Raw genomic sequence first — 27,530 nt, forward strand, 5'->3', positions numbered from 1 at the left:
TTGGCAATACAACTCTACCACACTTTATTCATAAGACTAAAAATAAATTGTTAAAAGAATATATCATCTTGAGTGACCTTAATCACTGGATAGATTCTCAAACAGGGTAATCAAGTAACAAAAATGAGAATGAGTAATGATTGCAAAGTAAGTACAAAAGTACTAACTTTTCAAGTATCAAGTATCAGAAAAGCTACTATTAAATATCAAAAATTGCATGTCACTAGGCACTAGTGGCTCATGCCTATAATCCTAGCTACTCAGGAGGCTGAGATTTGAGGATCACGGTTCAAAGCTAGCCCAGGCAGAAAAGTCCTTGTGAGACTCTTCTCTCCAATTAACCACTCAAAACCAGAAGTGGAGCTGTGGCTTAAAGTGGTAGAGCACTAGCCTTGAGCAAAAGAGCTCAGGTACAGTGCGCCCAGGCCCTGAATTCAAAACCTATAACCACCCCCACACACATGTCACTCAAATTCTAGATCAATAATTAGAATCAAAATTTTAAATATCTCTTTCATAGTATGGAAAAAAGTTATTTTAAACAATAAAAAAGAATAAAATTAATTGGTTCTTTGATGCAAAATTACATCGAATTTCAGTCTTTCACTGACAGGCTTGGTGTGGCATATACTCTACTTTGTCTATAAGAAACTAAATGAGTTGTGTTAAGTGAATATATTACTTTTTTAGCCCATCTTCAAACAGCTCATTCACAATACTACTACTACTCTGACATCATGTTATTCTTTATTAGCTTACAGTAAGTAGTTTCACAGAGGGGGGTTTCATTGTTACATGTCCACATGTTTATAGTATGCTCTAAGCAATCTCACACACTCTTCCTTTCCCTTTAACCCTTCCTAAAACAATTTCACTAGGTTTTCTTATTCAATTTTCACAGTTGCAGACAATCTATTTCAATCATATTCATCCTCTTTCACAACGTATTTCAAAATTATGAACCCTCTATTGTTATTTTTCACTTTCCTTCTTACCCATTGAGGATTTGTGACCCATTGAGGAACAGTTTAATAATAAACAGGAAAACTGAGAGATAAAATTGAGATAAAGTCAAATTATAGTGTACCAAGATACACAAGTTTAGATGGTATTATATATATAGGCAAAAGGAGCCACTGAAGGATAAGTAACTGTGTGATCATTATACACAGCTGAATTTGAGAACAATAACTACAGTGGAGTAAAGTGGGAAGTCATCAGAAGGCTGGAACAATAGGACCTGGGGGAAGCACAGAGACAGCCAGGGAGTTAGTAAGGCAAGCCCTCCCTTGCTTCTTCTTTGTATGTCTTCTTTTCTCCTGGCCACGACAAATCAGAGTACCTCTTGTCTCTAAACACACTGATTGGTCCAAATCAATTTCCTAATGTAGAGCGGGAGGATTGGTAATGTTAGAGCCTTATAGATCATGGCACCAGAAGGATATGAGGCTGTTGCTGTGGACAGTCATCTTTTTAAACATTTTGGTGAAAACCTGATTGCAACTGTTAAAAAAAAAAAAAAAAGGCCAAACAGAAATGAGACTGGACTCTAATGTGATTGTATCTCTGTCCTTTCATCCCCAAGGCCTTGGTTCTGACAGGCCTTCTTTCAATCCTGTATGCTTTCTCGGCATCCTTCCCACCTATATGCATCAACAACCTTATATTTATTATTTAAGATAATTTAAGGGGCTGGGAAGGTGGCTCAGTGGTAGAGCTCTTGCCTTGCATGCATGAGGCCCTGGGTTCGATTCCTCAGCACCACATAAGCAAAAAGAAAAAAGCCAGAAGTGGCGCTGTGGCTCAAGTGATAGAGCGCTAGCCTTGAGCTGAAGAGCTGAGGGACAGCGCCCAGGCCCAGAGTTTAGGCTCCACGACCGGACCCAAAAAAAAAAAAAAAAAGATAACTTAAGTCATAGTTTTGGAACCAAGGCTCTTGACTAAATAGTAAGAGTAGTAGCAGTAGAAACAAGAGATAGGATACAGCAAGAGAAAGTAGGACTAGGGCTGTGACAAACATACCGGCTTTCATTCTCAGTATAAAAACTATATGGAAAATATTATGACTTTCTGGTAGGATAACGATATTTCATGTTACAATTAAATAAGCATTTACTGACCATCTGCCTATCTACCAGATATTGGGACCCTAAAACTCTGGCTATAACACTCAATAAAAATATTAATTTCAAAATTAGTAAAACTGACAGACTACTTCTGAGATTAACAACAACAACAAAAAAAAGAGAGTGCGAGAGAGAGAAAGAGGGGAATCAAATCAGTAAATTAGAAATGCCACAGGAAACATTATAACAAACATTCAAGAATCCAACTAATTATAGAGAACCACTTTCTAAATCTATACTCACTAAAGAAGGAAAACCTACCAGAAATGGACGAATTTCTAGAAACATACAAACTGCCTAAACTAAACCAAGAAGATGTAAACCAACTAAATAAACCAATAACATACAATGAGATAGAGGAATAATCAGAAGCCTTCCAACAAGGAAAAGCCCAGGCCCAGATGAATTCACCATGGAATTTTTTTCCTTTTTTTTTTTGGTGGGGCTTGAACTCTGGGCCTGGGCGCTGTCCCTGAGCTCTTCGGCTCACGGCTCGCTAGAGCTCTACCACTTGGGCCACAGCGCCACTTCTGGTTTTCTGATTGGTTTATTGGGGATAAGAGTCTCAGATTCCTGCCTGGGCTGGCTTTGAACCGTGATCCTCAGATCTCAGCCTCCTGAGTAGCAGCTAGGATTACAGGCGTGAGCCACTAGCGCCTGGCTTCTTTAAGACTTTTAAAGAGGAACTAATACCAATACTCTTCAAGTTTTTACATGAAATAGAAGCAGAGGGAGCAATCCCAAACTCATTCTATGAAGCCAATATCACACTCATCCCAAAATCAGGTAAGGATCCAACAAAAAAAGAGAATTACAGACCAATTTTTCTGACAAACACAGATGCAAAGCTCCTCAATAAAATATTAGCCAACAGAATCCAGAAACAAATTTTAAAAATCATACAATATGATCAAGTAGGCTTCATCCTACAAATTCAAGGTGGTTTAACATAAGCAAATCAATAAATGTAATTCACCGTGTAGGTTAAGAACCACATGATCTTATCAATAGATGCAGAAAAAAACCTTTGACAAAATACAAGATTCAAGTTAAAAGCTCTGGAGAGGACTGGGAATGTGGCTTAGGTGGTAGAGTACTCACCTAGCATGTATGAAGCCCTAGGTTCTATTCCTCAGTATCACATAAAAAGAAAAAGCCAGAGGTAGTGCTGTGGCTCAAGTGGTAGAATGCTAGCCTTGAACAAAAAGAAGTTCAGGGACAGTGTCCAGGCCCTGAGTTCAAGCTCCAGAACTGGCAACAACAACAACAAAAAAAAAACAGTAAAAATAAAATTACTTTATATAATATGCTATAATTAAATTTAATTATTTCACAACATCATGAAACAACTTTTATATAGTATACTATAATTAAGCTGTTATTTCTGTTGCACCTTGCTTTACAATATTATGAAACATCTATCATTCCTTTCCTTAAATTATATCAAAGATACCTATTCTGATATAACTTCACTTGCAACTGAAGTTATTTTGGTTGGGTTCTAGTTTTTACCCTATCATTGTTGATTTTTTAGCAGTACTAGAGTTTAACTCAGAGTCTTGTGCTTGCAATACAAGCACTCTATCACTTGAGCCATATATCCAGCTATTTTGCTTTTGTTATTTTTCAGGTAGAACCTGTATTTCCCCCTAAGATGGCCTTGACCTCCCTCCTTCTTAAGCCTCCCCAGTAGCATAACTATGATGACAAGTGTATATTACCACATCCAGCTTTTCTGTTTAGATAAGGGAGAGGGTACCTTCACTAATTTTTTTCCTCAGTTGGCCTTGAACCACAATCCTTCCAATCTCTAATTCCCAAGTAGTCTGGACTATAGGCATAAGCCACTACATATGGCCTGTAGTCACTATTTTGAACTGGGATCTAGTCATCCAAATTTAAGGTAATCTGAAATTATTTTATTCAAATCATTTTGCTCAAGAAATATTTAAAAGTTACTGTTCTGAACATTAATATTTGAACAATGTTCTGAACATGCCACCAAGTACCAATGAAGATGTGATAAAGCATTCTATTATGAGGTTTAAGTTACTAGTAATACATTAGTAGTATTAGTTGCTGTTGTACAACATAGTAAGGATTTATTTTCGTAAGTATAAAATGAAATTAAAAAGTTACAAAGAAACTGCATGGAAATATATCATGCATGCATTATCAGTTAAGTATGTCACAGAGGAGGAAGACATTGAAAAATCAATAAACTAAAGAAGTAATACTCCATAAAATGGTATTATCCCCTACCAAAAGCAATTAAGAAATATTGATGATGGTGGCTATATTCATTTTCAGTGGCTGGAGTGCTGCAGTTATCTAGGAAGCAGGAACTAGGGATGGTATTCTGTAATGCTCAAGGAAACAGGTTGCCAAACTTGGTAAACTTGTATATTTTTATTTTTGTTGGCTTTTTTGGTAACAATTGAAAATGTAAGACTATACAAAAGAGGCATTGTGACCAATGGGCTATATTTTACCATCTCCTGTTGAAGAACATGCCACATGCCACATGCCACAGAACAAACTGATCTATGTCTCACATGACTGCAATGCTCCAACTGATGCTGTGTGGGAAAATTTGTTACTACTGAAGTCTACAATTAACTTTTTCTTAAATACAAAAGTGTCTTTTTATAGACTTAAATATATATATAAATATATAAGCATATATAACGATATATAATATATAAATATATAAAAATATATAAATTGAAATATATGTTTTAAGATGTAAAAATGTTTAAGCTCTCTTCATGTTACCAGCTCATACTCTCTATCTGTGATAAAGACTATATAGTAGGCAAGGAAAGGCCACTTGGGAGAAGTCTTTTATTGGGCCCAAGTTTACATACCAGGAGCAGCATAAAGGAGAGGACTACTCAGCTGACTTAAAAAATATAGAGAGCTGTCTAGTAAACACTAGAAGGAGTATTGTAAGCAAATGTAGTATTGTAATTTTTATCAATCACAGCATACATTCTATTTTCACTAATCATAGGTCTCACAGCAGGATCAATCGCAAGCCTCCAATAAAAGCCAATCACACACGGTCTTTTGGATCTCTAGGGGGAACACTCCCCACCTCTCCTGAGAATAGATATAAGGTAAGCCAAGATCATCTAGAGTTCACCAAGGCTTGTTTTGCTCAGAGTAAAGATTTCCAAAGGCAGTGCAGTTTGCCCAGGGTGATTGTAACTGGAGTGAGAACCCTGAAGTTCAAGTTGTAGCCCTAGGAGCAGAGGTTACAATGCTCCTTGCAGCTGGACTGTTGTTTTGTCAAGACATCTATGAAGTGTTCAAAACAACCAGACTGCTATAATGACAGTCTAGTGGGTCACCAAACAGGATGAGCAAGACAGCTCCGTACACAAAGCAGCTGAATACAATGTAAAGGTCTGGTAGATATTAATCAAGTGGCCAAATCACCCAGCCTTCAACATCTTATTTTATTTGTTTATTGAAAAGTAAACATTAAAGGGTACTTAACAATAAAGATCTACCATTAGGGCTGGGAAAGTAACTAAGTAGTGGAGGGCTGGCCTGATATGCTGAAGGATCTGGGTTTAATCTCATACATGCATGAGCACATGCATGCAGACACCAAAGACCTATCCTAAGATGAACATTCTTAACAGTACAGTATTTAACTAAGGTGGGGAGAAGGGACACACATACATGCATGCCAATACTGGGGCTTTCTTGTGTTTTCATTTTGCTGTTGGTTTGGTTTGGTTTTGGTGCCAGCCCTGGGGCTTAATCTCCAGGCCACTTGAGCCATAGCTCCACTTCGGGCTTTTTGGTAGTTAGAAATAAGAGTGATTTTTCTTTCTGGGCTGATCCTTAGATCTCAGTTTCCCAAAGAGCTAGAATTACAGGCATGAGGCACCAGCACCCAGCAACACTATTTAATTAACTATCAAATATCCTTAGAGAGAGTTGGATCCTTCTGATCTGTCTCAATCCCAATCTTGGTTTTTTTTTTTTTAGTAGTAATTTGGTGCTGATGCTGCACCCCTGTAATCCTAACTACTCCGGAGGCTTAGTTTGAGTGAAGCTCTCTTTGTAGCCAGACAGGGCAAAAAGTACACAAGGCTCCAGCTTAATGGCATAAGCTGGGTGTAATGGTATGTATGTGTTATACCAGCTACTGTGGGATACACAAATAGGAGCATCAAGTAACTGTAACTCCTCTGTACAGTATGTTCACAAATAAAATTAAATTAAAAAAAAAAAACAAACAAATAGGAGCATCAAGATCCAGGTACACACACAGGCAGGAAGTGAGATTCTTTCTTAAAAAATAAATATGATCAGGCACTGGTGGTTCATATCTGCAATCCTAACAACTCAGGAGGCTGAGATCTAAGGATCACAGTTCAAAGCCAGCCTGGGCAAGAAAGTCCATGAGACTTATCTCTAATTAACCACCAAAAAAGCTGTAAGTAGAGATGTAGCTCACGTGGTAAAGTGCTAGCCTTGGGCAAAAAAGCTCAGAGACAACACCTAGGCCCTGAGTTCAAGACCCGGGATCAGCACCCAAAAATTTTAAAAAAAGTGCAAGCTGGACTGGTAGCTCATGCCTTTAACCCTAGCTACTTGGGAGCCAATTCAAGAATGTCAGTTTGAGATCAGTTAGGGTAGAAAAGTTCATGAGACTCTTTCTGACTATAGTTAAGTACAATACCATACACTTGCCATCTTAGCTTTCTGGGAGGCTGAGAACAAAAAATCTAGACTTACTTATTTAATTTAAATTCGGTGGTACTGGGGTTTGAACTCAGGGTCTCTCATTTGCTAGAAAAGTTTGCTACTACTTAAACCATGCCTCGATCCTTGATAATGTTAAATAGTATAGGAAACACTGGCAAATGAAAACTGATGCATAACCTTCACTAGGCTATGAACAAGCACTTCACTGTATGAAGTTCCCAGAAATGTGTCAATGCCCTCACTGTCAAGTGTCCCAACATGCTATCATCCATGAATTCCAGTTATCTTAAAATGTCACAGAATAAGCAAATTTCCTTATCAAGTGCATTAATTTCACAATGAACTCTCATTAAATCTTTAAATCGTTTATCATTCACTTAGAGTTAACTGATTTATTCAGATGCCTCCTTGAAATCTCTTGCAATTAGCTACATGCAGAAATCTTTCATTTAGAAACCCAAAATAGGTACTCTGGGTTAGATGCTTCTGACTGGTACTGCTTAAATAACTTTGAGATCATTCCACTAGACTGAGAAAAGACTTTCAGAACTCTAGCAGAGAAGCTAGTAGGTTCATAAAATTGATAATCCAAGATCAAACAGAACAAGAATTAGCTAAATGGTACTGAATGAACTGATGAAGAACGGTTATAATTTTATGGCTTTTTTGTTGTTGCTTTATGTTTTGCTTTAAACCTTCTATTTTTCTGGGCATAAGGATACTCTGCTCCATATCTTTTCTATAACTCACAATTTAGTAAATTGAAACATTTTTCTACTACCTGAATCCACCATTATTTTAAAGCTCAAATAGAATATTGCTATTTTCAGGACAAGCAGTTATTTGCATAAATTCAAAGCAATCTGTTCTTGTAATAGGACATAACTGGGAAAATTGGTATATCTAGGCTTTGACTAGGATGTTACATTTTGGGATAATATGCACAGAATCAAATAGCAAAAATCTTGTTTGTTTGTTTGTTTGTTTGGGGGGGGTTGTCGGTTGTGGGCCTGAACTCTGGGCCTGGGCACTGTCCCTCAGCTCAAGGTTAGCCCTCTACCACTTGAGCCACAGCGCCACTTCCGGCTTTTTCTGATTATGTGGTGCTGAAGAATCGAACTCAGGGCCTCATGCATGCAAGCCAAACACTCTACCACTGAGCCACCTTCCCAGCCCAAAATAGCAAAAATCTTAAGGAATTGAAAATTAATTCAGTGGAGCCAGTACTTACAAAGACCTTTGGAGAAACCAACCCAACTTACACAGGGTTCCCAACTTTACAAAGTCAGTTCCTTATAAACTGGAAACTTAGATTAAGTCGGTACTGGTGGCTCATGCCTGTAATACTAACTACTTAGGAGGCTGAAAGATGAGGATCACAGTTCAAGCCCAATCCAGGCAGGGAAGTCTCTGAGACTTTTATTTCCAATTACCAGCAAAAAGCCTGAAGTAGAAGTGTAGCTCCAGTGATAGCTACAGCATCAGCCTTGTCAAAAAGCCAAATAAGAGCTCAAGGTCCTGAATTCAAGCGCCAATTCTGGCAAGAAAGAAAGAAAGAAAGAAAGAAAGAAGGAAAGAAGGAAAGAAGGAAAGAAGGAAAGAAGGAAAGAAGGAAAGAAAGAAAGAAGGAAAGAAGGAAAGAAGGAAAGAAGGAAAGAAAGAAAGAAAGAAAGAAAGAAAGAAAGAAAGAAAGAAAGAAAGAAAGAAAGAAAGAAAGAAAGAAAGAAAGAAAGAAAGGAAAGAAAGAAAGAAAGAAAGGAAAGAAAGAAAGAAAGAGAAAAGGAAAGGAAAGGAAAGGAGAGAGAGAGAGAGAGAAGAAAGAAAAAAAGGAAGGAAGAAAGGAAGGAAGGAAAGAAGGAAAAAGAACCTTAGACTACTTGGGGAAACCTCAAGAAGAAAGGAATTCAACCATATCCACTGGTGCTGCAGATGGAATCTAGTAACTTGTTCTTAACTTAGCTTCCTAAGTCCCAAGGAGTTTTAAAAATTCAATTGGAAATTTCTTGCAAGTCTCAGTAAAACAAACTTTAAAAGGCCTATTTGGCCAGTTATCACTCTAATTGGACTTATGTAAATGATTAGGCCAAATGTAAGCTACCAGGAAGTTCAGAGAGATCTGTATTTTTCATGCTGAGCTCCAGGAAATTATCCTGGAGTGATCCATAATGGAGTGAAGATGCTTCAAGCCTAAGGTCAACAAACTGCCTCAGTTTGGCACCCTTTGGAATTGGGCACTGGGTTTACAGTCTACTTCAACTATTTTTCTTTGGGTTTTGTTGCTGTTACCTCATCCTAATCTATATTCTTCTTTCCCTTTGCAGATCTCTTTCTTACCTTGAAATTTCTAGACTTTATCTTCTCTTCTGAATATTAATCTAGTTTTAGGAGATTGTTTTTGCTTGTAAAAAAAGTACGAAAATGTGAGAACCACACAGACCACTGATTTGTAAAGGCTAATCCCCCAAAATCTATACAGGCTTACCACCCCAAAATTCTTAAGATTGCTGAGCTGAAGGCAGATCATCTCCTCACTCTTCATTTGCCTAAAAATATAACATAAATTCACAAATACAAAAGATACCCTATCTTCCTCTCTCCCCTTTCTACCAGAGAAAAAAAAAGTTAATCACTAAAGCAACTTTAAGACCCTTATAGTCTTGGAGATGAGAGCAAAGGACTCTCCATCAACAAACATTAATGGCTGTCCTTTATTTGTTTACCTTCAAGGGACTGCCTCTAGACACTCAAAATTGTTTTCCTTTATCTTGTAAATAATCTAAAAGGGCTGGAAGGTGGCTCAGTGGTAGACTGCTTGCCTTGCATGCCTGAGGCCCTGGGTTCGATTCCTCAGTACCACATAAGCAAAAAGAAAGAAAAGCTGGAAGTGGCACTGTGGCTCAAGTGGTAGAGTGCTAGCCTTGAGCTGAAGAGTTGAGGGACAGTGCCCAGGCCCAGAGTTCAGGCTCCACAACTGACAAAAAAAAAAAAAAGTATTCTCTGTTGAAGACACATTAGCTAGAATTCAAAGCTACCTTTCTGTTTACTGAGTGGGAGCATGTATATATGAATATACAAGTTAATGAATTTGATTTTTCCTTGTCATTTTGTCTTTTTCGTTCCTACTAAAGAACTTAGGGTTGAAGTTTTTCTTCTACACAGACAAACCAGTGAATGCTGACTACCTAGCCCTTTCTTCTTTTTGTTTCTCAATTTCATATCCCTGTCCTTCTCCCTTAATTGAAAATTCCAACCCATAACTTGAATTGTAAAATCTTTTAAAAGTGGGAAATAGTCAAGTGCCAGTGGCTCATGTCTGTAATCTACTGAGATCTGAGGATCACAGTTCCTGCTACCCTGGGCAGGAAACTCTGCAAGAATGTTTACTTCCAATTAACCATAAACAAGCTGAAAGCAGAACTATAACTTAAAATGGTAGAGAACTAGCCTTGAGCACAAAAGTTCAGAGACAGTGCCCAGAACATAAAATCAAGCTGTAGGACCAGAGTGGGGGAAATCTGAACTTCCTGAAGCAAAACTCATTTACCCTGTGTGGGAAGGACATCTCAGCTCACTCTTACAAAACACCACTTCCATGACATCTCTCAGGCAGCTGTCCCAACTGTACCACTAATAGCTAAAATAACTTGTATTTCATTCTGTACTACCATCTACACACACATACACACACACACACACACACTCAAATCTATTTTATATTCACACAGATAATGTGCTGATGCTTAAAATACACTTAGGTGTTTTGGATTACACACATACTTCAAGATAACAACACAGTCAAATATGATTGTACACACTTAGCTTTGAAGCTTTATTCTAGGAAAATGGAGAGGTTATTTTGGGGAACCAGAAATATGTAGTCTCCCTCCAGAACTATACCAGTGAAAACGGCTATGATCTGGACACTGAAGATAAATTCCTGTATTTCAGGAAAAGGCTCTGGGTCTGGAACTAGTTTTTCATCATCTGGCCAAATTCTCCTAAAAACTCTCTCCCAAAAGAAGCATACATCCCTCTTGTTATCCAACCAATAAAGCATCTTTCCCTGTTTTATAAACTATCCTATAAACTCCTCTACTACCAACATGGTAGGCCACGCAATAAAGCTTCTTCTTTTTGTAAAACCCTGGTGCCACAGTATTGTCACAGTATTGATTTCTATGTATATTGGGAAGCTTTGGTAACAGTGTTGAGATTGTTCATTCGATTAAGGCAATGTTAACTGTTGACTTTGTATATGCTTCTTTGGCTAGGTTTTCATACCCACCAAAGCTGTTTTCTAGTCTTTTAAAGTTCCAAAACCCCCAACCAACCCTTCAATCTCTGCAGGGAATTTCTGTCCTACTTCATCACTACAATCCCAAGACAGCACCCTCAACCCTCATCTCTGCATCTAAATTTCCTTCCAGATATAGCAACCAAATGCAACGTGTAGTCTTTAAATAGATCCTGATTTGAATAAACCAGCAATAAAAGGCACTTCTGGGGACTATTAGGAAAACTCTGACTGAAGAATTATTGTCAAGTTTAACAGTTATATAATCATATTGTGGGGCTGGGAAGGTGGCTCGGTGGTAGAGCACTTGCCTTGCATGCATGAGGCCCTGGTTCAATTCCTCAGCACCACATAAGCAAAAAGAAAAAAAGCCAGAAGTGGCACTGTGGCTCAATTGGTAGAGCGTTAGCCTTGAGCTGAAGAGCTGAGGAACAGCGCCCAGACCCAGAGTTCAGGCCCCACGACCGGACCCCCCCACCCCCCAAAAAAAAAGGTGAAGCTGGGCACCGGTGGCTCACGCCTGTAATCCTAGCTACTCAGGAGGCTCAGATCTGAGAATCACGGTTCAAAGCCAGCCCGGGCAGTCCGAGAGACTCTAACCACTAGGAAACCGGAAGTGGTGCTGTGGCTCAAGTGGTAGAGCACTTACCTTGAGCTGAAGAGCACCGGGACAGCGCCCAGGCCCAGAGTTCAAGCCACACAACCGACCAAAAAATAAATAAATAAATAAAGAATAAAGTGAAAAATCATGAGCTGTAAACATTCCAGCAAAAAAGAAAAAAAGAGAAAAGAAAGCAAATATTGCAAAGTATTAAGTTTATTAAGTAAAGGATATAATATATTCTTTTTGTTCTTGTTTAAATATTGCAAAATCTCCCCCCCACACTCCAAAATGTTTCTATCTATAGAAAACTGAGGCATCAAGAAGATTCAGTAACCTGCTTCTCAAAATTCAAAGTAACAAATGAGATAGCTAGGATTCTAATCCACTCAGCCTAGCTCAATATCGGGGCTCTCAGCTTCTGTACTATACTGCCTCTCAGTCTATGGATCACAATTTGTTAAGAAACAGTGGGGGAAAAAAAGATGACTGGAGGGTTAGCAAAAATGGTCAACAAATTAATATATATAAAGCATTTAAAACAATGCCTGACTTATAGGACAAAGCATTACAGACCTTTTGTTCTTAAAAAAAAAAAAAAAACTATTATAGCTGGGCATTGGCAACTCAAGCCTATAATTCCTGCTACTCAGAAAGCTGAGATCTGAGGATCACAGTTTAAATCCAGCCAGGCAGAAATGTCTGTGAGATTCTAATCTCCAATAACCCACAAAAAGAAACTGGATGTACAGGTGTAGCTCAAGTGGTAGAGCACCAGCCCTCAGTAAAAAAGCCAAGCAAGAGCGTGAGTAGCCTTCAAGCATAGTACTAGCATTAAAAACAAAACAAAAAGCCGGCGCCAGTGGCTCAGGCCTGTAATTCCTGCTACTCAGGAGGCTGAGATCTGAGGACCGAGTTCAAAGCCAGTCCAGGCAGGAAAGTCTGTGAGACTCTTTGTTTTTGTTTTTTTTTGGATCCAGTCGTGGGGCCTGAACTCTGGGCCTGGGTACTATCCCTCAGCTCTTCAGCTCAAGACTAGCGCTCTACCACCTGAGCCACAGCACCACTTTCAGCTTTTTTCTTTTTGCTTATGTGGTGCTGAGGAATCGAACCCAGGGCCTCATGCTTGCAAGGCAAGCGCTCTACCACTGAGCCACCTTCCCAGCCAATGTGAGACTCTTATTTCCAATAAACCACTCAGAAAACTGGAAGTGTTGCAGTGGCTCAAGTGGTAGAATATTCACCTTGAGCTGAAGAGCTGAGGGACAGCGCCCAGGCCCAGAGTTCAAGCCCCACAACCGACCAAAATAAAAACCCCAAAACCCTATTATGAGTGGTATGAGGTTGAGGTTCATTAACAGTATAAATTTGGGAAACCTGGCTAGGAATGTGGCTTAGTGCTTGCCGAGCACGCGTGAGGCCCTGGGTTCAACTTCTTGATACAACATAAAAAAATATATTTTTTTTTAGTCAGTTATGGGGCCTGAACTCTGGGCCTAGGTGCTGTCCCTCAGCTCTTCTGCTCAAGGATAGCGCTGAGCCACTTGAACCACAGCGCCCCTTCTGGCTTTTTCTGCTGATGCGGTGCTGAGGAATGGAACCCAGGGCCTCATGCATGCAAGGCAAAGCACTCTACCACTGAGCCACCTTCCCAGCTCCCAAATCAATTTTTTAAAATGGGAAACCACAAGTCATTGACAATTATTTTGTTATCTGGGTTTGTTTATGATGGTACTAGGGTTTGAACTCATAACTCTGTACTTGCTAGGTAAATATGTCACCACTTCAGCCACTTCTCTAGCCCTGAATCATATTACTAGTTCTTAGTAATAAAACAAAATTTTACTTCAGTGGTTAGAGAAAAAGATAATTAATAAATCTGTAATATTTCACTGGGACATATACAATGGTCCATTTTGTCAGTTGTGGGGCCTGAATTCTGGGCCTAGGCACTGTCCCTCAGCAATTCAGCTCAAGGCGAGAGGGACTAGGAAGGTGGTTCAGTGTAGAGTGCCTGCCTTGCATGCATGAGGCCCTGGGTTCGATTCCTAAGCACCACATAAGCAGAAAAAAAGCCAGAAGTAGCACTGTGGTTCAAGTGGTAGAGTGCTAGCCTTGAGCTGAAGAGCTGAGGGACAGCACCCAAGCTCAGAGTTTGGCCTCATGACCGGCAAAACAAAACAAAACAAAACAAAAAAAATAGCTCAAGGTGAGAGCTCTACCACTTAAGCCACAGTGCCACTTCTGGTTTCCTGCCCTCACTGGCTTTGAATTGTGATCCTCAGATCTCAGCCTCCTGAGTAGCGAGGATTACAGGCGTGAGACACCGGCGCCTGCATATAAATAGCCTTTTTGATATTCTTCTCAGAGTATGGGGAGAATCTCAGGTTCTCTATCTCTAGCAGATTCAAGAAGTCTGCTCTTTCCTGTTCCAGTGTCATAAAAAACTTCCTCCCTGCTGAAAAAGAGACTATCCACCCCCTCTTCCACTCACACAAGATCTCCTGTAGAAGATGAACAAAGAAGAATATGGTCAAAGTAATTTATCTGCATGTATGAAAATAGAATAATGAAACCTGTTGAAGTTTTTTGGGTTTTTTTGTGTGTGTGGGGGGGGGGGGGGTTGTCGGTTGTGGGGCTTGAACTCTGGGTTTGGGCGATATCCCTCAGCTCTTCAGCTCAAAGCGAGCACTCTACCACTTGAGCCACAGCACCATTTCTGGTTTTCTAGTGGTTTATTGGAGATAAGAGTGTCACAGACTTTCCTGCCAGGGCTGGCTTTGAACCATGATCCTCAGATCTCAGCCTCCTGAGTAGCTAGAATTTCAGGCATGAGCCACTGGCTGAAGTTTATTTAAGGGATATAAAGAAGAGTGATTGGGGGGGGGGAGTCCGATTGGGATATATATATTTTATATATATATGGAATATGTATTTATATATTATATATGGAATATATATTTATATATATGGAAAGGTCACAATGAAATTCCCCCTACAGAACTAATGTATGCTAATAAAACAGCCAGGCACTGATGCTCATACCTATAACCCTAGATACCCAGGTGGCTGAGCTCTGACCATCAATTTTAAGCCAGACAGGGCAGACAAATATAAGACTCTTATCTTCAATTAACCAGCTGATAGCCAGAGTGGAGGTATGACTTAAGTGGTAGAGTGCTACCTTTAAGTGAAAAAGCCAAGTAAGAGTTGAAAGCCCTGAGTTCAAGCCCTACTACTGGCACTAAAAAAGAATTAAAAGTTTCCCATAGAGGAAAGGAGACATAACCAACCCTTGCCTTTTAAATGAGTACTCCCCTCCTTCCTTCCTGTAATGTAGTTCTTCAAATACTCTTACCTTTGTTTTTTGTTGTTTTCTGTGCCAGTCCTGGGGCATGAACTTAGGGCCTTGGTATTGTCCCTGAGATGTTTTGCTCAAGGCTAATACTCTACACTTGAGGCACAGCTCCACTTCTGGCTCTCTAATGTTTAGCTGGCTTACAAAACAATCTACTATACTACTGACACGGTATATGAAAGATTTGTTTTCAAGTCTTATTCTTGCTTTGTTTGGAGAAAAATAATCCAGAAGAACTTCTGACAAATTTCAAGGTTATCTAGAAGAATACATATAAGAATGGAATTGATAATGTTTAGAATGAAGGATTGGGAGTAGAGCATTTGCCCTGCATGTACAAGGCCCTGGGTTTAATCTTGAGAACTGAAAAATAAAAATAAAACTTTGATGAGATGTTACTTTAACAGCACAATTTATAGACACACTGGTATGGTATGGTATTTTAGGTGTTGTTACTATTTTAAATATACAAGTTACTACAGTTCATATTCCACTGCAGTGCATATTCCACTGCTTCTCAAATTGCCATGTTTTTGGAATATAATCAAACACACAGTAAAAAAATGACCAACTATAAGAAAAGATTTTTAAGTGTATCTAAGAAAAATAAAATGCCACAAAGACATCATCATAAACAGTGTAGATTGTAATGAAAATCAACTTGAATTTTAAATATTTTAAACTGGTTCTAGGGCTGGGAAGGTGGCTCAGTGGTAGAGTTCTTGCCTTTCATGCATGAGGACCTGGGTTCGATTCCTCTGCACCACATAAGCAGAAAAAGCTAGAAGTGGCGCTATGGCTCAAGTGGTAGAGCGCTAGCCTTGAGCTGAAAAGCTGAGGGATAGTGCCTAGGCCCAGTGTCCAGGCTCCGTGACCAGCAAACAACAACAACAAAAACTGATTCTAAAAGTAAATTTTGTAAGCTTTCTTTTACCACAAATATTATGACTAATGAAAATAGAAAGTGTACTCACAGACCACTTTCGATCCCTCTAAAGTGCATGTACAATCACGGTTGTAATCCCTCGTGATCATAGTTGTAACCATAGTGTAGTTGTACTTTAAAGCTACATGCATTTAAATACATAATAACTCAAGACTATCTGGCTTGTAATAAGTTTTCTTTTAGGTAAATATATTGTCTATGTCAGAAAAGATAACAAATAACAATTAGACCCAATCAAGGAATCTCTAGGATTTTAAGAAAGAAATCACCAAATCAGATATCTGAATGATTAAATGTCAGAACAATAATTCACTAAGCACTGAGAGGATGCAGAGCTACAGTAACTCCCATTCATTTCTGGAAGGATAAAAAAAAAAATGTCACTGCTACTTTAGACGACAGTTTGACAGTTTCTTACAAAACTAAACACTCTTACCATACGTTCTTAGCCAGTGCTTTTCTTGGCATTCATCCAAATGAGTTGAAAACATGTCTACACATAAACCTGCGCATGAATATTTACAAAAGCTTTATTCATAATTGCCAAAATTTGGAAGGAACCAAGATGTCCTTCAGTAAGTGAATGGATAAACTGTGGTACATCTCAACAGTGGAGTCTTTATCAGTGCTGAAAGGAAATGAGCTCTTTGGACATAAAAAGTCAGAGATACCTTAAGTGACTATTACTAAGCAAAAGGAGCCAATCCAAAGTGCCACTTACTGTATGGGTCCAACCACATTACGTTCTAGAAAACTGGGGAAACAACAGAGATCAATGGTCACCAGGAGAATAAAGAAGGAAAGGATGAACAGGGAGCACAGTCCATGTTGAGGACAATGAAATCATTCTCTATGACACTATAATGGTGGATACGTTACTATATGCCCATCAAAACCCACAGAATTTACAACACAAACTATGTAAACTATGGATCCTGTATGACATTGATGTATCACCATAGGTTCACCTACAGTGCTAAACATATGACTCTGGTGTGGATTGAAAATGGGAGCGATCTTGTCTATATGAGACACTTCTGTTTTGGACCTTCTGTTAAATTGTGATAGGAATCTAATAATGCTCTTAGAAAGTAAAATCTAACAAAGGAGGAAGCAACAATGCTTGATAAGAAATGTAATCATTACCTTGCCCATGTAAATGTTAACCCCTCTGTACAGTATTTTCACAATTAAAAAAAAAAGTGAAGTCTAAGCCGGGCATTGTTGGCTCATACCTGTAATCATAGCTACTTAAGAGTATGAGATCTGAGGATTGCAGTTCAAAGCCAGCCAGGGCAGGAAAGTCTAAGACACTCTTAGCTCCAATTAATCACCAGAAAACCAGAAATGGCACTGCAGCTTAAAGTGGTAGAGTGCTAGCCTTGAGCAAAGAGCTCAAGGACAGTGTCCAGGCCCTAAGTTCAAGCCCCATGACCACCAACAACAAAAAAGTCTATTTACATTTTTAAAAATGTAACAACAGCCAGGCACAAGTGGCTCATGCTTATAATCCTAGCTATTCAGAAGTCTGAGATCTGAGGATCGTAGTTCAAAGCCAGCCTGGGCAGGAAAGCCCCTGAGACTCTTATCTCCAATAAACTACAGAAAAAGCTAGAAGTAGTGCTATGGCTCAAATAGAAGAGCGCTAGCCTTGAGACAAAGAGGCTCAGGGACAGCGTGCAGACTCTGACTTCAAGCCCCAGGACCAGAAAAAAAATAAACCAACAAAAAAGTGGGCTGGGAATGTGGCTTAGTTGAATGCTTGCTTAGCATGCACGAAGCCTCAGTTCTATTCCTCAGTACCACATAAGCATAAAAAGCCAAAAGTGGCACTATGGTTCAAGTGGTAGAGTGCTAGTCTTGACCAAAAGAAGCTCAGGGACAGTGCCCAGGCTCTGAGTGCAAGCCCCAGGACTGGCCAAAAAAAATTTTTTTTAAGTAACAGTGATGTGGTTTTAGTAATTATGGGAAATTTTTAATTAAACAATTTTCATACCAAAAAATGTACATGAGAGCTGGGTGCTAGTGATTCACACTTGTAATCCTAGCTACTCGTAAGGTTGAGATCTGAGGACTGCAGTTCAAAGCCAGCCCAAGTAGGAATTTTATCTCTAATTAAAAACTAAAAAGCCAGACCTGGGCTTGTGGGCTATGGCTCAAATGGTAGAACGCCACCCTTGAACACAAAAGCTCAGGAAGAGCCCAGACCCTAAGTTCAAGCCGAAGGACCAGCATGAAAGAAAGAGAGAAAGGGTGAGGGGAAAGGACGGAAAGAGGGAGGGAAGGAAGGAAGGAAAAAAGGAAGGAAGGAAGGAAAGAAGGAAGGAAGGAAGTCGGTCACATGAAAAAAAAATCTAATGTTTTGTTTTCATTTTGTTTTGGGGGAAATTGTTTGCTTTTTCATTTTATTTTATTTTGAATAGGGAAGGGGATACTAGGTCTTGAACTCAACCTCATGCTCATTTTTGCTCATGGCTAGCACTCTACAATATGAGCCACCTTTTCAGTACAGCTTTTTTATTTTTTCCTGCTTATTGAGATATAAAGAGTCTCAAGACTTTTCTGCCAGGGCTGGCTTTGAACTCGGATCCTTTAAGTCTCAGTCTCCTGAGTAGCTAGGAATACAGGTGTGAGCCGCAGGCATCCAGCTACCTATGTTTGTTTGTTTTTACATTCACCTAATCTTTATTGAGCATCTATTCTGTATTTGGTATTTTTAATTGTTAATGTAATTTTATTGTTAATAAGGTGTTATACAGAGGAGTTACCATTTCACAAGTCAGGTATTAAGTATAATTCTGTTTTTGGACAATGTCACCCTTTCCTTCACTTTTCCCCAGTTTCCCTCTCCCATCCCTGCCCATGTTACATGGGTCATTTTCCACATTGTGTACTGAATAGCATAATTCCATTGGTACACCCTTCCTTTGTCCCTTTCTATAGTTCCCTCTGTCCCCCAAAAGGAAAAAAAAAACAACAAAAATAAACATCACTACCACTAGCAACAACCATAACAACAAAAATCTGTGTTTCCATTTCCTAAAGTTCATGTCAGTAAACAGTATTATAAATGTCCAGAGAAGTTATATCTTTGTTTTTTCCCCTAAGAGTATCCTCCTTTAGCTGTTTGTGCCTAGAAGCTTGATAGGTTATCATATTCGGTTATATTTTAGATCTAGCTTCCACAAATGAGAGAAAACATGTGCTGTTTGTCTCTCTGAGCTTGGCTTACTTCATTTAGCATCATTTGTTATAGGTTCATCCATTTCCCTGCAAATTACACAATCTTATTCTTTCTAATGGATGAGTAAAATTACACGGGATATATATATACCACCTTCTTGATCCACTCATCTGCTGCAAGGCATCTGAGCTGGTTCCATAATTTGGCTATTGTGAATAGTGCAGCAATGAACATGGATGTGCAAGTGTCTTTACCATATTCTGACTTGTAATGATCTGGGCAGATGCTCAAGAGTGGTATGACTGGGTCATAGGGAAGTTCTGTGTTTAGTTTTTTGAAGAATCTCCAAATTGCCTTCCAGAGTGGGCTGTGGCTCAAATGGTAGAACGCCACTAATTTACATTCCCACCAACAATCCAATAGGCTTCTTATTTCCTCACTTCCTAGCCAAGTATTTGTAGTTCAAATTCACTGGAATGAGGTGGCAATCTCAATGTTGTTTTGATTTGTATTTCCTTTATGGCCAAGGATATTGAGCATTCCTTCCTACATCTATTTGCTTTTTTTTTTTTTTGGGGGGGTGGGTAGGGAGTTGGTCGTGGGGCTTGAACTCTAGGCCTGGGCACTGTCCCTCAGCTCTTCAGCTCAAGGCTAGCACTCTACCATTTGAGCCACAGTGCCACTTCCAGCTTTTTCAGCTTATGTGGTGCTGAGGAATCAAACCCAGGGCCTCCTGCATGCAAGGCAAGCATTCTACCACTGAGCCACCTTCCCAACCCCTATTTGCCATTTATAATTCTAAGAAGTCTCTCTTAAGCTTCTTTGTCCATTTCTTGATTGGTTTATTAGTGTTGTTCTGCCTTTGAGGTCCTTGATCCACTTTGAATTGAAAATGGTGCATAGTGACACGCAGGGATCCATTTTAAATTTTCTACATATGGATGTCCAGTTTTTCCAATACCTATTTATTAAAGAGGTTATCTTTTTTCTATTGTATGTTTTTGGCTGCTCTGTCAAAAATCAGGTAAGTGTAAGTGTATGGCTTTATTTTGGGGTCTTCCAGTCTGTCCCATTGATCTTCAAGCCTGCTTTTGGCTACCTATTTTTTTTAGTGGAGTCCAAAGACAGGAACAAGCCAGCACATCCAGTGTCTGTTCTGTTTACTCCTTGTTCTATTGTTTTTGGCTTTTTAAGTCAAGGTCCCATTGTACAGCACAGGATAGCCTCAAACTCACTCTGTAGGCCAGAGCTGGTTTTTTTTTTTTTTTTTTGGGTCCGTGGGCCTGAACTCTGGGCCTGGGTGCTGTCCCTCAGCTCTTCAGCTCAAGGCTAGTGCTTTACCACTTGAGCCACAGCGCCACTTCCGGTTTTTTTTCTTTTTGCTCATATGGTGCTGGGGAATCGAACCCAGGGCCTCAAGCATGCAAGGCAAGTGCTCTACCACTGAGCCACCTTCCCAGCTCCCCAGAGCTGGTTTTAAGCTCATGATCCTCCCACCTCCTATCAGTTTTCCAAGTGCTAAGATTATAGATGTGAAACACCACACACCTTCTGCCAGTTTTCCTGACAATAAACAATTAGGATGAAGCATCCAATAGATTTAACTATTGGAATCTGAAAAATGCCAAACCCATTGACTAAAAGATTCTGATAACAGCCAGGAATGGTGACACATACCTAAGAAGTGGCAGAAGGATCATGAGTTAAGAGGCCAACCTGGGCTTCATAGTCAATTTAAGACCAATCTGAGCTACACATTAAACCTTTTACTCAAAAAAAAAAAAAAAAAAAAGGACTGGCCCAGCACTGGTGGCTCACGCCTATCATCCTAGCTACTCAGGAAGGCTGAGATCTGAAGATCAAGGTTCAAAGCCAGCCCAGGCAGGAAAGTCTGTGAGACTCCTATCTAAATTAACCACTAGATAACCAGAAGTGGTACTGTGGCTCAAGTGGTAGAGGGCTTACCTTGAGCTGAAGAGCTGAGGGACAGTGCCCAGGCCCAGAGTTCAAGCCCCATAACCAACAACTAAAAAAAGGGGACTAGGGATATAACTCAGTGGTAGAATACCTATAAATAAGGGTCTAAGTTCTCAGCATTGAAAAAAAAAAATTAGACAGGAGCAGTGGCTCACCCCCTGTAACCCTGTCTACTGAGGAAGCTGAGATCTGAGGATCCCCACTGGAAGCCAGCCCAAGCAGCAAAGTTCATGAGATTCTTAGTTCCAATTAAGCACCAAAAGGCCAGAAGTGATGCTGTAGCTCAAGTAGTAGAGAGCTAATCTTGAGCAAAAAAGCTCAAGGACAGTGTCTAGGCCCTGAGTTCAAACCCATGACTGACAAAAATATATACTGTACTCACAAACTAACGTGTTCAACTGAAACCTCTTTGTACAACTATTTGAAAATAATAAAAATAAATTTAGGGGCTGGGAATGTGGCTTAGTGGTAGAGTACTTGGCTAGCATGCCTGAAACCCTGGGTTCGATTCCTTAGTACCGCATAAACAGAAAAAAAAAAAAAAAGGAAGTGGCACTGTGGCTCAAGTGGTAGAGTGCTAGCCTTGAGCAAAAGAAGCTCAGGGACAGGGCTCAGGGCCTGAGTTTAAGCCCCAGGACTGGCAATAAATAATTAATTTAACTTTTAAAAAGAAACACTAGAGTTTGTATTCTCCACTAGCATGCCCATATAGAGGTCATAAGATTACCCAGCAAATAGAGGCCACTTACAAACCAGAAGAAGCTTCATAATGTAACCAATTCTACCTTGATATTTTGTTTCCCAGCCTCTAAAAATATGAAAAAAATAAAATAAAAAAGTACAGTCTATGGTGTTTTGCGACAAAGTCTAACAAACTCAAAATAATTATAATGGCTAAACCCAATTAGAAATTCACCCAAACCACAGATTCATTAGCCCTATGTACTGCAGATTCAAACCATTAATTCTGAAGTAAATTTATTACCAAAAGATATAAATTCACAATTGAACAGAAAATAAATGTGAAAAATAGTACCTGGTGCCTCATGTCTATAGGCTTAGCTATTCAGGAGGTTGAGACCTGAGTTAACAGTTTGAAGCCAGCAAAGACAGACAAACTGGATAGTCCTGTCTCTATTTAACTAGCAAAAAGCTAGAACTTGAGGTGTGGCTCAAGTAGGAATGCACCAGCGGTGAGCAAAAAAAGCTGAGCAAGAGCACAGTGAGGCTATGAGTTCAAGCCTGAGTACTGATAATAGGCAAATTTCAGGAGAGCCTGTGGAAAAATTCAGGATCAACTTCTCATCTTGTGGATCTCATCATGATATAATTCATACTCAACTATTTTGCTATTTACTGAAAACTTGAGCTAAGTGGCAAAAGGAAGTAGTAAAATTCAAGCTGATTATTTTGATTCCTTTAAACAACTTCAATCATTTTCAAAATTATCTCTGACTTTAAAAACCCACAAAAATAGGGCTGGGAATGTGGCATAGTGGTAGACTGGTTGCCTAGCATGCATGAAGCCCTGGGTTTGCTTCCAGAAAAAGCCAGAAGTGGCGCTGTGGTTCAAGTGGCAGAGTACTAACCTTGAGCAAAAGAAGCTAAGGGACTGTGCCCAGGCCCTGAGTTCAAGCCCCAGGACTGACCAAAACACACACACACACACACACACAACAAAAAGCCCACAAAAATAGTGCAGCCAGCTAGTGCAGGAAGTCCGAGAAGCTTTGAATCCAGCACTCTCAGCAGAAGAAGATCATGAAAAGACTGAAGACTCAAGTCTGACACCAACACAGTTTCAAAACACTATGTTGGGAGCTTGGAGCATGGCTCATATCACCTCTAGAATGGATAAGTAACCATAAGTATCTGACCCTTACAGCTCACTCATCCTCTGTCTATACTGTGTGGACCACAGTATAGAACTTTTAGACATGGCACTTATTAACTGTGACTACAGCATTCAGACTGCTGGCTATGAAGTGTCCCCACAAAAAACTTAAAAGGTTAAAGGATTAGTGTCAGTTTATGACACTACTAAAAAAGGTCAGAACTTAAAGGTGTCAATTTCATCAATGGATTTTAATATCCATTCTTAGCTGAACTGGTGGTTAGGAGGAGGTAAGGCCCAGATGGAGGAAGGTCGCAGAGGATGTGCCTTTAAAGGGGGTATTTGTTCCCTGAATCTTTCTTGTCTTTCTCTGTCTTGTCCATCATGAGATGAGCTACTTTGCTCTACCACATGCTCCTACCTCCACGATGTTCTTTCTTGCCTTATGCCTGAAAGCAAAGAAGCCAGGCAGCTATGAACTGAAGCCATGAGTCAAAATGTCACTTTTTTCCCTAAAGTTCTTTATCTCAGGTACTGTGTCACAACAACAGAGCTCTAACAAAAAATACAATAGCGTATACACATTTTAATGTATATAGGAATGAATGAAAGCCTCCATATTATTTTTAACATCTGATTAAAAAGAATATTACAATTCTGCACCGTCCATCATTCAGTTTACTAACCTAAGATGGAAGAAAGAACATTATTATGCCTAAACTAGTAGGAATATTAAAAGGGGCTTGCTTTTCAATAATAAAAAATCTTGACAGGTATTTATAAAAATGATTACTTGTTTTCAAGTCTATTAATTAAGCCAGTTCTTTAATCTTAATATTCTGAATATCTAAAAGAACAGCTTAGAATCTGCTTCTGTAAAATCTCGTGAGGCTAGATATCATGAAAGCAATTCACTGCTTTTCACATTACCCAAGTCTAATTACAGAACCTTACATTAGGATTATATTAAATTACACTATTAGTCAACAAAATAGCATTTATCACTTTCTTTAACTACTTAATTTTTTAAATCTTTATCACTTATTTTTGAGTAAGGGATACTCAAACTGCATTTTTAAAAAACACACACACAAAAGAGAAACTATATCAAAATTTCTCACTAAAACTAGCAAGCCTTAGTTATACAAAAGCTAGAACATAGCAAAGCTCTGTTTACAAAGCTTTAATTCCAGAAAATATGTGGGAGATAGAGAGTAACAATGCTAGATAGGAAATGTACTCATTGCCTTACTCATGTAACTATAACCCCGCTGTACAGTATCTTTACAATAAAAAATATATATTTAATTAAAAATTCCAAAAAATAGTATTTCTAAGTTCAAAATATAAAGTCGAGTATTTTTACTGCTTTTTTTTAAATAAGAAATTTTTATTGTTGAGTAGCCAACCTTAGGCATTTTCTGAATTAGAACATTTCAGAGAAATGTTCAAACATGTTGTTTCTGGCATTTTATAGTATATTAGTAAGCCAATATTCTATTGCCACCTACAGTAAGAAAACAGAATTACTGCCTATAGCTAAAACACTAAAGTCCTAAGATATAAAATGTACTCACAAACAAGTTATATTTAAAAAAAAGATTGGGTCAGGTTCCAGTAGCTCAGATCTATAGTAGTAGCTACTGAGAAGGCTAAGACTTAAAAAGATCACAGTTTGAGGGGCTAGGAAGGTGGCTCAGTGGTAGAGCGCTTGCCTTGCTGCCTGAGGCCCTAGGTTCGATTCCTCAGCACCACATAAGCAAAAAGAAAAAAGCCGGAAAGAAGTGGCGCTGTGGCTCAAGTGGTAGAGCGCTAGCCTTGAGCTGAAGAGCTGAGGGACAGCGTCCAGACCCAGAGTTCAGGCCCCACGACCGGACCCCCCCCCCCAAAAAAAAGATCACAGTGTGAAGCCAACTACACCAGACATATTTGCAAGACTCTTGATTCCACTTATCCAACAAATGCTAGACTGAAAACTTGACTCAAATAGTAGAACACCAGCTAAGAGCCAAAAAGGAAGGCTAAGGGAGAGAATAAGGCCCTGAGTTCAAGTACCAGTACTAGAACAAAAAGGTATGATTTAATAATAAATATTAAAAAGGCTCTTCTAGTTATGTTCCTTGATTCAAAGGTTTTAAGGCCAACATTTTAGCACTGGAAATGTGGTTTAGTGGTAGAGTGCTTGCCTAGCATGCATGAAGCCCTGGGTTTGACTCCTCAGTACCACATAAACAAAAAAAGCCGCAAGTGACATTGTGGCTCAAATGGTAGAGTGCTAGCCTTGAGCAAAAGAAGCTCAGGGATAGTGCCCTGGCCCTAGGTTCAAGCCCCAAGATTGCCCACCCCCCAAAAAAGTCTCAAAAGGCCAACATTTTATGCCCATTTTATATTGATTAATATCGTATTGTTCTAAAATTGAAAAGTAAAATTCATTCTTAAACTACTTTAAACTAGCAAAAAAAAAAAAAAAAACAAACCCACTGCATCACATATTTTTCTTCACTTATACATTCCCAAAATAAGTTAAAAAAAACTATCCTATATAATAAAATCTTTCTACTTTATATAGTACATGAAAAACCTCTTGCAAAGACAAAAATGCAAGCTGGGTGCCAGTGGCTCATGCCTGTAACCCTAGCTACTCAGGAGGCTGAGAGCTGAGGATCATAGTTCAAAGCCAGCCCAAGCAGGAAAATCTCTGAAACTCTTATCTCCCATAAACCACTAGAAAACCAGAAGTAGTACTGTGGCTCAAGGAGTAGAGTGCTCGCCTTGTGCTGAAGAGTGCAGGGACAGCACCCAAGCCCAGAATTCAAGCCCCACAACTGAAGGAAAAAAAAAAAGACAAAACTGCTCATTGTTAAAAAAAAAAAAAAAAAAAAAATTGAGCTGGGAACTGTTGGATCACCACTATAATCGTAGCTACTCAGGAGGCTGAGATATTAGGATCAGAGTTCAAAGCCAGACCGAGCAGGAAAGTCCATGAGACTCTAATTTTTAGTTAACTACCAGAAAACCAGAAGTGGTGCTGTGGTAGAGTGCTAGCCATGAGCAAAAGACCTCAGGGACAGTGCCCAGGCCTTGAGTTCAAGCCCCATGACCAAGAAAGAAAAAACATTCTGGATTTTTCACAAGAATGAGGAATTCAATATACTCTATAAAATAAATCTCCATACAGAAGCTGATACTACTATTCTTATGATTAAAAGGTCATTGAGTTAAGAATTTTGCAACTTTGCTACTAAATGCACTTGAGCTTCTGCTCTTACTATAAATACTTCCTACAAAATTTTCCAAGTATTTAGAAATGAGAATCAAATTGTGCTTTTAAAATAATATACACTACATTACAACATTAATCTATTAGAGTATTAAAGAAAGATTTGGCTAGGCATTGGGGGGGTCACATCAGGAAGCTAAAAGGATAGTGGTTCAAAGCCAGCCCAAGCAAAAAAGTCCCCCCAAGACTCTTACCTCCAATTAACCACTCAAAAAAAAAAAAAATCAAGGTTCAGGGTTCTCAGAAAACATAGAAGCAGCAGCTGTAGTTGGAACTGAAGGACTTTTGTGGTGATCCCCAGGTCTCCTCTGAGAGGAAAGGGGAGGGTGCCACTGGAATCATCTTCCTCTTTGCTGACACAATCCTTGCCTTCTCCATTACCCTCAGTACTAGACAGTATTACCAATTCCTCCCCTCCTCCAATGCCTTATATCACTTCCCAGGAGATGAAGTGTTTTCTACACTGGTTTGCCACTTGATTTGCTCCCCAGCGTGAACGTTTTCTACAGGACATGGTAACTAAAGCACCACCAGGAAAATTACAGCCCCTGCTGGATAGTCTGGAGCAGTTTAGTGTATCTGGGGCAAACTGACCACCTTGTATTTTTTTTTTTTTGGGGGGGGGGGGTCCGGTCCTGGGGCCTAAACTCTGGGCCTGGGCGCTGTCCCTCAGCTCTTCAGCCCAAGGCTAGCACTCTACCACTTGAGCCACAGCGCCACTTCTGGTTTTTTCTTTTTGCTTATATGGTGCTGAGGAATTGAACCCAGGGCCTCAGGCATGCAAGGCAAGCGCTCTACCACTGAGCCACCTTCCCAGCCCTATCACCTTGTATTTTTGAGTGTCAGCTATGTCTTTGGGATAAGTAGTTTCGAGGTTGAGCTGAGCAGGAAAGTAATGAATTTGTCCAGCAGCTAAAAGTTAGTGAACCAGACTTTGTGGCAAAGTTTTACCATGCAGTGGTTGCTACAGCTGGAAAGGACTGATAGATATTCAGATGAAAGAAGATACCATAGCTAATGGAGCCAAGGCCATGACTCTACAGTGAGAATTCCATTCAGATATGTCACTTGAAGATTTTGGGGTGGTATCCAGTGAAGTGGCTGAACTTGATGATAAGCACAGACATGCTTATTTCTTTTCTTTTTTTTTTTTTGGGGGGGGGGGTCCAGTTGTGGGGCCTGAACTCTGGGCTTGGGCGCTGTCC

The 27,530-nt window shown here is 39.5% G+C and overlaps 1 protein-coding gene and 1 pseudogene across 1 annotated transcript in view; one reads left to right on the forward strand and one right to left on the reverse strand.

Moving 5' to 3' along the window:
• Nucleotides 1–27,530, reverse strand: part of Commd1 (copper metabolism domain containing 1) — a 118,509-nt gene that overhangs the window by 83,473 nt on the left and 7,506 nt on the right. The gene's annotated exons all lie outside the window — the stretch shown is intronic.
• LOC122117455 lies at nucleotides 137–27,322 on the forward strand (annotated as a pseudogene).

Source organism: Dipodomys spectabilis, unplaced genomic scaffold (assembly GCF_019054845.1).
Source record: "Dipodomys spectabilis isolate Male_0828 unplaced genomic scaffold, ASM1905484v1 ptg000141l, whole genome shotgun sequence".
Lineage (NCBI taxonomy): Eukaryota > Metazoa > Chordata > Mammalia > Rodentia > Heteromyidae > Dipodomys > Dipodomys spectabilis.